This window comes from Podarcis pityusensis (genome assembly GCF_964106645.2).
Source record: "Podarcis pityusensis genome assembly, chromosome: 3".
In the NCBI taxonomy this organism is placed as follows: Eukaryota; Metazoa; Chordata; class Lepidosauria; order Squamata; family Lacertidae; genus Podarcis; species Podarcis pityusensis.
Window position 1 is genome coordinate 34,027,099 of NC_138026.1, and position 13,642 is coordinate 34,040,740.

At 42.0% G+C, this 13,642-nt stretch overlaps 1 protein-coding gene across 1 annotated transcript in view; it reads left to right on the forward strand.

Annotated features, from left to right (window-relative positions):
• Window positions 1-13,642, forward strand: part of LOC308472828 (uncharacterized protein) — a 126,024-nt gene that overhangs the window by 62,480 nt on the left and 49,902 nt on the right. The gene's annotated exons all lie outside the window — the stretch shown is intronic.

Consider the following 13,642-nt stretch of genomic DNA (forward strand, 5'->3'; position numbering starts at 1 on the left):
TAAAATTAAAGACCCAGGGTAAATGAGGTTTCAGCCTAATTTCTCAACAGAAGCATTCCCTTGTGACCCTTCATGTTAGTACAATAAGGGAACTTTGGGTTGAAAGAAGATGTGTATGTGATAAAAGAGGCAAAATGGGCCATCAAAGCTCCACTGCAATGCTTAAAGTTCCCTAGCTCTATGTAGTGGCTGAAAAGACACACATTTGTCATTAGAAAACCATGGCCCCAGTAGGATGTGGTACTGGGTGGAATTTATTTTGTTTCCTCTGCCTTATTTGCACAGTGGGAAATGCAGTGAAACTTTGGGGTAATGCCTGCTCTGACGCAATGTTGTCTAGCCTTCCTGCAAAAAAATTGGGATGAATGCTCAATAAATAGGTCATCTGGAGGTGTCCGGGGACTCTTGCTGATCTACTGCAAATCACCCCATGATCTGTCAGTGGATCCCAATCTACCTTCCGTTGTTGTTTTTTAAAAAAATAATATTTATTGCTTTTAAAAGTTACAAAAAAAGTAGAAGAAAGAGAGAAAAGACAAAAAGGAAAAAAGAAAAAAAGACAAGAAAAAAGAAAAACAAAAAACAAAAACAATACAATATATAAACCATACAAACCCACCCTAAACCCATTAAACTAAACACATAAACAAAGCAAGACAACAACAATTTAAAAACATCCCTCCTTTTCCATACTCTGTCCTTCATTCCCTTGTTTCCTCGACTTCCTCGCACCTCCCTTCTTGTATCCCGCTTCTAGTACTTGTTTCAGCAAATCCTTTCCATCTTTCTCTATTTTCTGTCATATTATAAATAACATATTCTTTAACCTTATTTCCCATTAAAGGTAAATTACTTATATACACCCAACTTCTTATAGCATTTCTGCTAAATCCATAAAATATCATTCCACCATTTTTCTAACAGTCATTACTTTAACAAAATTTCTAAATAAACACTTTAAATTTTCCAATAATCTTCCACTATCTCCTCTCCCTGGCTTCGGATTCTGCCAGTCCTTTCCGTCAGTTCCATATAATCCATCAACCTGGTGTTCTTATATCCGAGGCTCTTAAATCTCTTCCAAGTCCCTTCTGCAGGTCTTCTTCATATTCTTTGATGCTCAGGAGCAAATCTTGGGAAAACTCCAGCCTAGCAATACTTTTGTTCCTTCTGGACAGTTCAGCCAAATTTCCAAAGTTAAAAATAAAGTCCATATAGTGTTTCAGAACGTATTTCAGGATTCCTCCAATTCTAGCGACCCCCAAAACTTCAAGCTCCTCCAAACCCAGGTCCATGTCCCAAAAGTCAGTCAATCCCTGGACAGAGGGTTCTTTCCAACTTTCCTTCTTCAATCCAAGCCGGGATCCTAGCCTCAAAATTTGACTTTTGCTAGATTCAGTCATGAAAGACCTCAATTTATAATCCTCAATTTGCTTCTGAGAAATTAAGGATCCCGCTTGTACTATTGGTTTCATATCATCAGCTTTCTCCTTTTTCTCCACCCTTTTCACATCATCAGGTTTCTCCTTTTCCTCCACCATTTGTCCAACCAAGATATGTTCCTGTACCAAATCCTGAGTTGTTTCTGTATTGACACTCACTTTTTGACTCAAATTAATCACGTTCTGTTCCAAGTTGTCAATTTTAGAGATCGTGTCATCTGTCTTTTTATGGAGCTGTTCCAGCGAGTAGTTTATCTTGTATAATACAGTCACAATAGCTTCTCCTATCAACATTTTGAATGATCCAAGGTCAGACACTAGTTTTCAGAATCTTATCTTGCAGCTGGAGATCTCCCTGTTGCACTCCTGTAACAGTTTCACATGCTCCCTCTAGAGGGAAACAATCTCCGTTTGTATCAATTCTTTCAAGCACGACTCAAGCAGATAACAATAGTTTCAATTTTCGGTTACTTTTTCCTCCATTTTTAAACGCAGAAGAGGACAATGGAAACAGTGCCTTTCTTATTTTAGCTAGCTGTCAAATCCGTTCTGTCAATAAACATTCCCCGAACGTCATCTGGCAGCCCTTTTCCAGGTTCAGAGCAGTGGCAATTTGATTTTCACTCTCTTCTGCAGGCACACTAGATCCAAAACTTCCCCCCTCTTCTGCTTCCAAGAGGGGTTATATATTTTTGTCCGGTGGGAATTTAATCCTTTATCAAAAGCTTTCAAAGACTTTAGCTTCTAACGTCTTTGCTTCAATCTATTTACAAAAACGGGAGGCGGACTTCCTGTTTAGAGCCTTCCCGCTTCGGCGCCAAATTAAAGTGTTTCAAGATCCAATTCTCCGTTCTGCTCACGGGTAGTCGTTCAAAATCCAATTGTCCACAGGAAAAAGTCAGCGCTCTCCGGCAACAGCAATGCGGCTTCACTCCGTGAAAGAAGCGGTCGATTCAAAGCACCGCGCCGCTCACCCCACGTCGCTCTGGATCCCCAAAACAGGGTTTCCCCGCGAGTAGGGGAGGCGCAAAGGGTGCCAGCCGAATCCCAGGTTCACAGGCTTCTCCCGCCTGTGATTTCTATGGGTCTCCGCCTTCACCGTGGCAGTCAGACCCTGCTTTTCACGGAGCAAGTTCCTCCCGATCGGAGGAGCTCCGCCATTGCCGGAGGCGTCAACCCGGAAGTCCCCAATCTACCTTCTGTCCACTTAGATTATGCAGCATAGTTTACTCAGTTTCACTAATACAATGCTCCAAACAAATTTCCACTAAGTCATTTATCCTTTTTTGCGTTAATGGAAATAAGAAAATCATTTGTCAACCAATGATCCTAACCTCAAGAGATGCGTGTTAAAACCTGCCTATGGCTGGTGCTTCCTCTCAGCTGTCAGTGCTTCCTCCCACCAGCTTCCAACATGTTCCACACTACTGGTGCTTCTTCAACAGCTACTACAAAGCCCATACATTCTTTCCCTCTTCTGTCATGGCCCAGGCCTCAAGATCAGAGGGGGAGGAGCAGGCTGGGTCCAGGGCTGATATACCACTGGCAGAGGAAATGGATTTGGTTTCTGACACAGAGCCTGACACAGGACATTCACAAGTGCCATCCTCTGAGCCTGGGGGTTCACATGTCTCCTGAAAGATCCCACACCCCTAATGGTGCAAGAACTGTGCCAGATAGGGGCCTGGCCCTTTAAGTACTGGTCTCCAAGCAAAGGGATGTTGCTTGAAGGGTCATTGGACTGAAGGCTGGTCTATATAAAGCCTGAGTGCACTTCCAACCTTATTGGGAGCAAGTTGCTCACTAGGAGCTGTCCATAGTACTGAAACTGCTCGGCAGCTTTTTCTTTGGCTCCAAGCTGCCCTTTTCTTCACTCCCCTACAGTCACTGGCCAAACCTGCTAATTTAGCACCTTTTAGTATGGGTTGCTGTATAGCAGGGGTGGTAAGCCTATGGCCTCCAAGATGGTGATGGACTAGGAGTTTCATCATCCCTGATCACAGACCATCCTGGTTGGAGGTGATGGGAATTAGAGTTTGATAATATATGGAGATATCACAAGTTCTCTAGCCTTGCTGTAGATTTTACCTTCTCTTCCACTTGGGCTCCTTTGGTTCCAGCATGTGGTTGGCAGAAATGATGTCAAAGATTAGACACAAGTCTCTCATTGTGCTTCTCTTCATATATCTGAAATGTTTGGGAGCCGCGATGGCAAACTGTAGCTCATGTGGTGTTATAGGATGCTGAGTTACCCTTTCAGTGGCAATCCACCACAGCAATGCAATGCCCACAAGCAATTAGATCTAAGCACCAAACTTTTCTCAACAATTTACTCCCACACCAAATTGCTTTTTGAACACATGAACGATGTGTTGGGGGGGGGGAATGTTTACTGAAAATTCAAATTCTATATATATTTTTTAAAAAATCATCTTTAAAGCTTGTTTTTTAAAAAACAAAAACAGCAAGGCTATATCAGAGCAATGCAGTTATATCACAATCCTTTTAAGAAGCATAGAGCACAAGGAAGGGTTATCAAGCTTAAAACATTTTGAAACTTACTTTGATGAACATTTGCAAAACTCATAAAGAGATTTTTTTTGTCCTTTGGTAAAGCTTTTATGGATAATTTAAAAACTCTAAATGCATGTGCATGTCAGTAATTTATTCTACAGAGATTGTCATTTAATTGAATTGTAACTAGCATAGTTGTTCTGACTACACCCTCAGGAGGCTTTGAAAATGAGAAAAAGAACACTTTAGATTGTTTCTCCTTGATTAGAAAAAAAGAGAGAGAGAGAATGCCCTACATATTTTTTGAAATGCTGGATCCTCTAGCTGACAGAACCACGGAGTCCTGTAGAACAGATTAGACATTTTCCAGATATCTTGAGCTATTATAGGCAAACATGTTGCAGCATATTAAAAAAACAACCCTGCACCAGTTACTCGAGGGTATTTTTTTTAATGGAGAACAGAAAATTCATTTTATTATGAGAAGACTGCAGCATATGAGCACAATCTTCATCAAGTTGCCACCTCTTTTTCTGGCAGTGCCAGGCCCTTAGTATATTTTGACTGAAAGCCGGGGGAACAAATGGGGGAGCAGGAAACTGGGGGTGGAATCTGCTACCTGTCATTAGTCTATGGAGTCATCCCTGAATGTTCCTCTCCTTTTAACAGCTAAATGAAAATTATTAGACAAGGGCAACCAAAATAAGGAGGCGGAACATCTCCCTAATGAGGAAAGATTACAACATATGAGGCTTTTCAGTTTAGGGAAAAAAGACTAGGGGGATCTGATTTTGTTGTTTAGTCAATTAGCCATGTTCGACTTTTTGTGACCCCATGGACCAGAGCACACCAGACGCTCCTGTCTTCCACTGCCTCCTGGAGTTTCGTCAAATTCATGTTGGTCGCTTCTATAACACTGTCCAACCACCTCGTCCTCTGTCGTCCCCTTCTCCTTGTGCCTTCAATCTTACCCAACATCAGAGTTTTTCCCAGAGAGTCTTCTTTTCTCATGAGGTGGCCAAAGGATTTGAGCCTCAGCTTCAGGATCTGTCCTTCCAGTGAGCACTGCCATGTCGTTGCAAAGGGGCTTGAATAACTCAGAGAAGCTATGAGCTATGCCGTGCAGGGCCACCCAAGACGGACAGGTCATAGACAAGAGTTTAGACTAAATGTGATCCACCTGGAGAAGGAACCAGCAGTCCACTCCAGTATCCCTGCCAAGAAAACTCCATGGACAATAACAATGGGATCTGATAGAGGTGTATAAATTATAGATGGTGTCAAGGGAGTTGCCTCTCTCATAATACCATAACTTGGGGACAAACTAAACATTGGAAGATTCGGGACGGGCAAAAGAAAAGTACTTCTTCATGTATCATAATGTCATTTGCTCCCACAAGATGTTGTAATAGCCACCTTGAATGGCTTTAAAAGCAGTTTAGACGAATTCATGGAGGATATGTCTATCAACAGCTACTAGCTACAGTGGGCTATATTCCACCTCTCCTGTTGGAGGTAGTAAGTTTCTGAATATGAGTTGCTGTGTGTCACAAACAGGGAGAGTATTGCCACACTCAGGTCTTGCTTCCTGGCTTCCAAGAGGCATCTGCTTGTCTACTGTGAGAAGAGAATCCTGGGCTAGATGAGCTTTGATCCTTATCCAGCAGGGCTTTTCTTATGTACTTATCAACCCAAACTTTTTCCAACCTAGCAAGAGAGTCATTTGTGGCTTTTGTGCCTGCCTTACAGCTGTTAATGGAGTAAGAGCTAACTCATGATAAAGGTGACAACCCTAAATTATCCAGAAACTATAGCTGCTTCTTTATGAACAAGGGAAACAATCGTTTGAAGAAATACAGGGAAGCGAATCACCCTGTTGAAAGAGAACTCGGCCACTTTACTCACAGACTGAAAGGAAAAGAAGATACTAAAGTTTGTTGTTATTCCTTAGTTCATTACTGGCATGAGAGCTCGAAACAGAACTCAGTAAACAAACGTATTATGGAACTGAAGTTTATAGGCCCCTGAATCCCAAAATAAGCTTTGCACAACCCCATATCCTATATCTCCATAACTGAAGTGGGGGGCTAACTCCTTCAAGAGCCACAATCCAATCAAAGCCAGTGTTAAATAATGCACAATGGGCAATGCTCAGTGATGTGTGATGACCCTTAGATGCCAAGATGGTGGTCCAAAGCTAATCGCAGGGTGCATATCCACATCTCCAGAGTGTCCTCTTTGAGATAACAGTGAATTGTGTCCAGCTTAATACTCTATTTTGGTGTAACACACTTTCAAGGCAAAATATAGAGAAAATAATATATTAAAAACTGGGGTGGTGCACCCCAAATTAAGTTTTGTGCTGTAGATTTTTGTCGCTGTTACCTTGTAAATGGGTCTACACATTGTGGATGGTGAAAAAATGACTTGAAGGCCTCTAAACTGGTGACTCCACAGCTTGAGAGCACCTCTAACAATATTTCATAGCTGTTTAGCTTCAATGTTTTGCAAGGCAGTAGCTATTTCCTGTAATCTCCCTCTCCCTATTACTGCTCAGTAGAATGGCAGCCTGCTGACAACCATTCCTGGGTCATTTGGAGGAAGCTAGGTTAGAAATACTTTAGCAGCTGGGCCTAAATTGACACAGTTCTTTGCCATTTGTCCTTATTTGCTGCTGACATTCCTAGGATGGCGTGATGCTGAGAGGCCCAAAGGAAACCTTTGTCACTGTGTCTGAAAGTTAGAGGGAGAAAATGGAGACTTTTGAGGTTCACAAACCACTTGTCCAAGCTTAGTGGGGAAGAGAGAATAATGATGAAAAAGACTTTTCAGGCACTTTCTACAGCTCTCCTCAGGCTTTCTATTTCTGTGTGAAACCAACACATGAGTGGGGATGACCATGCAAGGCTACACCCCTGCTACAGCTCCCATTGCCCTCCACAAAGTGGGCAGTGAGCTACTCATCATTCATACGCCCGTGTGGAGAAATAAACCATGATGGTTGTTCAAGAACTTCTAAACCATAAAGATCCTTGATTGTTGGGAATCCAAGACAGCCCCTTTGGCCTCCTTGGCCCATTTCTTAGTATTATAAACAACTGACATGTGCTGCTCATGTTTTCAAAGCCATAAAATCCACATTATTCCAAACAAAGGAAGCCACTTGCTCCAGTCATTTGATGACTTATCACACAGTGAGCCTTATTGTGAGCCTCCACTGATTTATCGTACCGTGCCAAGGAGTATGCTGTATAATTCTGTTGTGCGCATCCTACTGATTTACTGTAAAAATGTACCAAAGATTATACTACAGCTTTGTAGCAAGACTTTCACTTACAAGGCCATGAAACTGGACCACGTAACTTTGCCATGAAACACTCTGATTTAGTAAGGAGCACCAGGGGGAGGGGGTATTACACTGTGCAATTCTGGACTCTCTAATTTACTGTGGCGCTCTCAGCAAGTCCTCTGGGTTGGCTTTAACAGCCTGCTGATGGAAGCAAACCATTCTTCCCAAGTGGCAGCAATGAAGTATCTACATGAAAACTTCCTGAGCACATTGTCCGGCCACATTTTTGCCATATTTATTACCAATTCTCCCAATATTCATGGACAAGGTTTTTAAATGCCGTAATTCATCCAGGAGCTTTTTATAAACACTTATATTTTGGACTTCAGTAATCTGCTCAGCTGAATGAGCATGAGCTGGATCTGATCCCCATGGCATCATTGTAGTCATATTTCTTACAAATATAAGCAATTGCAGAATTTACATGCGGAGGTCACATTGAGGCATGGAGCCACCTCAAATTTGCTTACATATGTGCAAAATATACTTCTTGTTTGAGAGTCCCAGGGTTTCACTGTAGGGCCCCAGTCAGAAGAAGCATCTGTTGATATCTTTAGCAGTGGGAAGTGGTGTAGAGCTTTTTATTGCAGAAGACCTCAGGTTCAATTCCTGGCATCTCCAGGTAGACCTAGGAAAACATAGTGTCTGAAATCCTGGATAGCAGCTGCCAGTCTGTGCAGAGCAGAGGTGGAGAACCTCCATCTTATGGACCTAATTAGACCTGCCAGCCATTCCCATTTGGCCCACCAAACCATTCTGCTCAAGCCACACCCACCTGCCCCAAAACTGAGGTCATATGTGATGTCAGTTGTGGGGCAGATAAAATCCCAGAAGGGCCGAAAGGAGCTGATCAGCAGCACTTAAGTCCTTTGAAAGGCACTTGGAACTGTCAGCTGATTGCCAAAGCTTCAAAGCACAGTGCAGGGCTCTCTACAAGAAGCAACAAGTGGCTAGTTGTTGGGGCTTGAAGAGAGCCCCATGCACAGCTGAAGCACTGACTTCAGGGAATTTCTCGTTCCTGAACCCTTTAGAGCAGCCAAGTGGGCTGCAGCAAGCAGCATGGATTCAAAGCACTTCTATCAGTGCTTGGAATGCAAACTGCTTCCTCTGCAAACAAAAGAAAAACTTCCCTGTTTTTAAATAATAGATAACACTGAGCAAAATGGACCAATTGTCTGACTCAGAGTCAGGCAGTTTGCTACATTCCAAGCATCCAATAGCCTTTAGGATGCTCTCCCAGGGACCAGAGAATTGCAGCCTCTGTGATATATTTTACGAGTTCATTTAAGCCACGTGAGCAGGCATGGGTGGGATGATGATGTCACAAACAACATTTTGCTATGCAAAGAAACTCCAGCAAATTGTTGGTTGATTTCCAGCAGTGTTATAAGAAAGTGGAAGACCTGCATCAAGATTTTGTTGAATGCTTCTAGGAAAAAGAAAACCAATTCTTTGCTAACACCTGAAGATTCCACTGCTCCACCCACCCACCCACCCCAAAATATTGAGTATATGTAGAGTACACATACTTAATTACAGTTGTCATGCAAAATAAGACATGAAAGGTGGTACCATTAGAATCTCGACAGTTATTTCTTACTCATTCTTTTCAGGGCTACCATCCTACATACAGCTGAATTGCTTAAATCCAATTTACTTCAATGGAATTTAAGCTGGTAACTGAGTCTATGATGACAGCCGAAATCTTGAACCATTAATCACACCCGGTGTTAAAACCATGAAATTATTGTTGACAATTTATATGTCCCTCTACCTCCTCAAAATCTACCCATCTCGGTGTGTTAAGATTACTATGCACAAGCTTCTAACAGATAAGTTATTACTTTTTTTAAAAAAGGATCAAAAGAATAGTAAATCTTGGACTAAGCATAGATAATGTCAAAGTGGCTAAAGGCAGTGAAGAACCACATGACTCACACTGCCACAAGAAATGGCTGTGTGAGCCAGTCCATAGCCTTCTGCTCTCTCCTCACTCATTCTCAAATCAGAGTACCCAAGTATACTCAAAACACCCTTAACAATATACAACCGCCCTCTGTCCCTGCCCCATACCTGACACCATACATGACTTCAGGTGTAGGGAAGGTGTGCATGGCTTTGAAACAAAATACCCTTGTGGGCCAAATGTGGGAAGCCTAATGGACCAAATTAGTCCTGGGGCCAGTGGCTCCCCACCACTGGTATACATGGACCAAAATCTGTTTGCACATTAAAATATATAATTTGCTTGTTGTGGCCTTCTTTGGATTGTTTGCAACAATCATTTACAAGCACACACAGGGGTAGCTTTCAGGCTGGTAACCCAGCAGAGGTTGCATTAAGCCAGCTGTCTCATGAACCAACACCTCCTCAAAATGCCTAGATCTGTTATGTTCTGCAAGGTCGCAGAACTCCTTCTTCAAGCTGCTATTATTATGCAGATGGAAGCAGCCTCACAGGTTTAGAACTCAAACCAATGAGCCCCCCAATGTCCTTGCTAACTGAAACAAGTGGCAGATACAAAAAATGAGTCTATACAGTACCTTTAGCTCACACTCTGCCTGACCAGCAAAGTTACAAGCATCTTCCTCTTAATACAGGGACGGGGAACCTGTGGCTCTTCAGATCTTCTCAGAATGCAACTCCCATCATTGCTGACCATTGCCATACTGGCAGGTGCTTCCCTGGGCAGCTCAGTCGGTACAGCATGAGACTGTTAATCTCAAGGTCATGGGTTTGAGTGCCACATTGGGCAAAAGATTCCTGCATTGCAGGGGGTGGAACTAGATGACCCTCGTGGTCCCTTCCAACCAGGGCCGTAGCTAGGGGGTGGTGAGGTGGGCCCCCGCTAGGGGTGCAGGTGACGGGGGGGCGCAAAATCACCTAAAAATATGTCCATAAATCTTGATTATTGCCTAATAAGAAATGGTTTTAAATAGAGAGTGAATTGAATGGGTGGAACGGGGAGGGGTTGGAAAAGAGGCGGAAAGAAGAGATAATTGGTCTGTGGCTGGGGGGCACAATCTGGATGCTTCTGCCAGGGGCGCAAGATCACCTAGCTACGGCTCTGCTTCCAACTCTACAATTCTATGATTTTAACATCTGTAATACCAGGGTGGCTTTTCTTTTAGAAAAGTGAATCAGCCAAAATCATGACTGTCACTTGCTCTCCCCCTCCAGGCTACCCCATAGCACTCTGGAAAATGGAAGCCACCACAAGCCCGTGCCTTTTCTCCTGGGGATGCAGGTCCCCAACTTTAATTTATATCTCACACCTTTGTTCCAAATAATTATACTAATGCCGTGGGAACCTTATATATTACTCTGCATCCTGCAGAGCATGAAAAGGTTACAAAAACTAAACAACAAATTAATCAAACGTCAAGGGGGAAAGATGCATAGTAGCTGTGGGCATTTGTGTTACCCTTAAAAAAAAAGATATGTGGTATTTTTCTGGGCTGAAAACCTACAGTGATTTCTGGTGGAAGCAGAGACAAGCGTCAGTTCTGTGGCGTGCTGCTGCCCTCTGCCTTGAGTCTGGAGAAGAACTGCTCCTCCTGCTCGTGGTGTTCATGACAAACAGCATCAGGAGCCATTCTTTACAAATCAAATCCCATTTTCATAACTCAGGAATCTAAAGCTGTCATTAGACACATGGGACTGTGAGTAATGCTGAGCTCTGTATCTGTCTATCCGTCTATCTATATAGGACTGTCTTACCGTATCTCAAAATAATATCTACCCAGGCGTAATAAGCAGGTGCAAGGTATCATTATTGTTCACTGTGCAACTGAAGACTTGCCTGTGCAGTCATAACAGAGTCATTCAACACTACTGCAGCATGTCCTTGCATCTTGCTACTTGACATCTCTGTTCTTAACTCTAGTTTTCGCCAGTTGCTTTCACCTTTTCGTTTCCATATTTATTCTCTTCTCCTTGTTCCTTCTTCCCGTTGTCCTCTTCCCCCTTCATTTAAATTGTTGCATGCCTGGGTGCCACACCCTCCATCATCCAGCTGGCACACCAGGGAAGGTGCTCTTACATATGAACATGGATCTCCCGTGTGTGGAGGATCTGTACACATGTGCCCTTTCTCATACATGCCGGATGCATGAGTGGTGTGGCACAGCTGCCAGGCACCTCCACGAAAAGCACACACAGTGTTTATCTCTCAGTGCAACAAAAACGTCCATTGATTCTGGAATCTTAATTTAGAACGATTTAAGAAGAACTCAACATGAACAGATTTCAGAAATAACCTCCTGACAAGAGGACAATGGCTGATTAAGCTTTTTAAGTGTGGGCACATGTTATAGACATAAGCACTTATACATGTATTGTTTTCTGGGGGGGGGGGGAGGAAGCGCTGTGCATTTTTGTTATATTTTAAAAGCATGTGGAATTGGGTTCATGAGTTACACATATAAAGACACCAAAAATTATTTCATTGGGGAAGAGCTGTTTGTTTTATGCTCATGGAAGAGGCATGTGAATAATCAAGTATCACACTTTTAAATACACTGTACAAAATGGACAAAGGCACACTCCTCCATTGTCCCCCAAGACCGACGGATGCCAACCAACCAACAAAATGGACAAAGGATATGGAATTAATATTCTTTTGTTGCTTTTATTTTGGGGGGTCATGCAACAAAATACACTCCAGGGAACTAAGTTTTATTTGAAAATCAAACCCAATAGCCCCAAATCAGTCCATATTTATACTCAGCAAAACAATACATTTCTGACCCTGTTGCAAACACACTTTTCATAAATAGTGTTGAAACCAACAAATGTCATATAGATACATGCTAATTAAGATCACAAGCATAATTTGTTTCAGCATGTCACTTTTTTAAAAATAAAATCTTACGAAAAACGGTCCATTTATGTTATCTAGCAGAAGTGATTTTCTCTTCCATAACGATGAGAATTTTTATATTCTTCATTATGCATACAGATGATACTAAAAGTTGTGCTTTAAAGACTTAGGTAGCATGTTCCAATTTAAAATATATGGATCGATGAAAGAATGCAATACTTGAATAACTCAGTTTTAAGCCTAAACCATACATGAAGGAGGACCACTTGAGATGGAGGATAACATTACTCATAAATTCCTGCACCTATATAAAATCTAAGATATATGAGGTATTGGTTCTAACCTACACAGAGGAGCCTTCAGAAATGTGACCCCCCCCAACAATATATAATAAAGCAAATATATCTTTTAATGAATTGTGGGTTTTTTGTAGGAATCTGTCAATGGTATAATGTGTCTGTGTTTTGTTTTGTTTTAAATGTGTTGTATGTCACTTGGAGAACTTTGGGTAACAAGCAATCAACAAGTCTAAAAAAAATATTTTTAGTTTCTTGGTGTTTGTTTCATTTTGTCCGCATTGTGTGACTGCAGAATTTAACAGAGTTACTGAAAGGAACATTAAAAAAAAAAAATGTTGCTAAACTACAGCAGATGCAAGCTAATGGAGAAGAGCGTCGTGGCATCCATCAGAATTCTGAACTACCTAATGAAGCAATCCACCCTGCTGTGCAGATTCCTCCACAGATTTCTTCCTTAGAGCGCTACGATTAAAAGCTGTTATTTTATGCCATGTTCAAGGGAAAGATGTGTAGGTTGCAGGTGAAATGAGAGGTGCACTTGTACAAAGGGCTTTACTGCATTTAATGAGATAAGCTAACAGACAGAGCCGAATTCACATGTGATGTTTCAAGGCAGAGTTGGTTTGGCCAGTTCCTAAGAAAAGTATCAGTTCCAGAAGATGCAGCTTCTAGCAGGTCATGCTACAATGGATATTGTTTTGCAGCTTAAATAATAAATGCAGCTTCATTCATCCCTTGTGGTATCTCCAATGACCTCCTACAAAACCTAACAGACCAACTTCACACTTTGAATTTAAACCAATTCAGCGCCATAAAATATTAATATTTTTCAATAACAAAAAACCATTAGCGTCACACAATGGAAACTTTCCCGCAGCATGTCTGATGAGGAATGAGAGGGAAGTTATCTAGTAACCAAGGCATGCATCCACCCATCTTCCATGCTTGCTTTTGGGTTATTGATCACATCAGTATTCTCCTTCTTTGATACAAAGGCCTGGAGGCAGTGATTTCCGCCCTGTCCTGTGTTCATCGCAATCAGCTCCACTTCTGTTCTGCTACAGCTCAGCTTCTGCTAAAACCTACATTATTCTCCTCATGCTCCCCAGTGGCTGAAACTAACATAATCAATTATGTAATCAATTGATTACATAATGAAACAATGAACTTTGGTTCATTTCTACAGAAGGGAAACATCAACAACAATGCAGAAAAT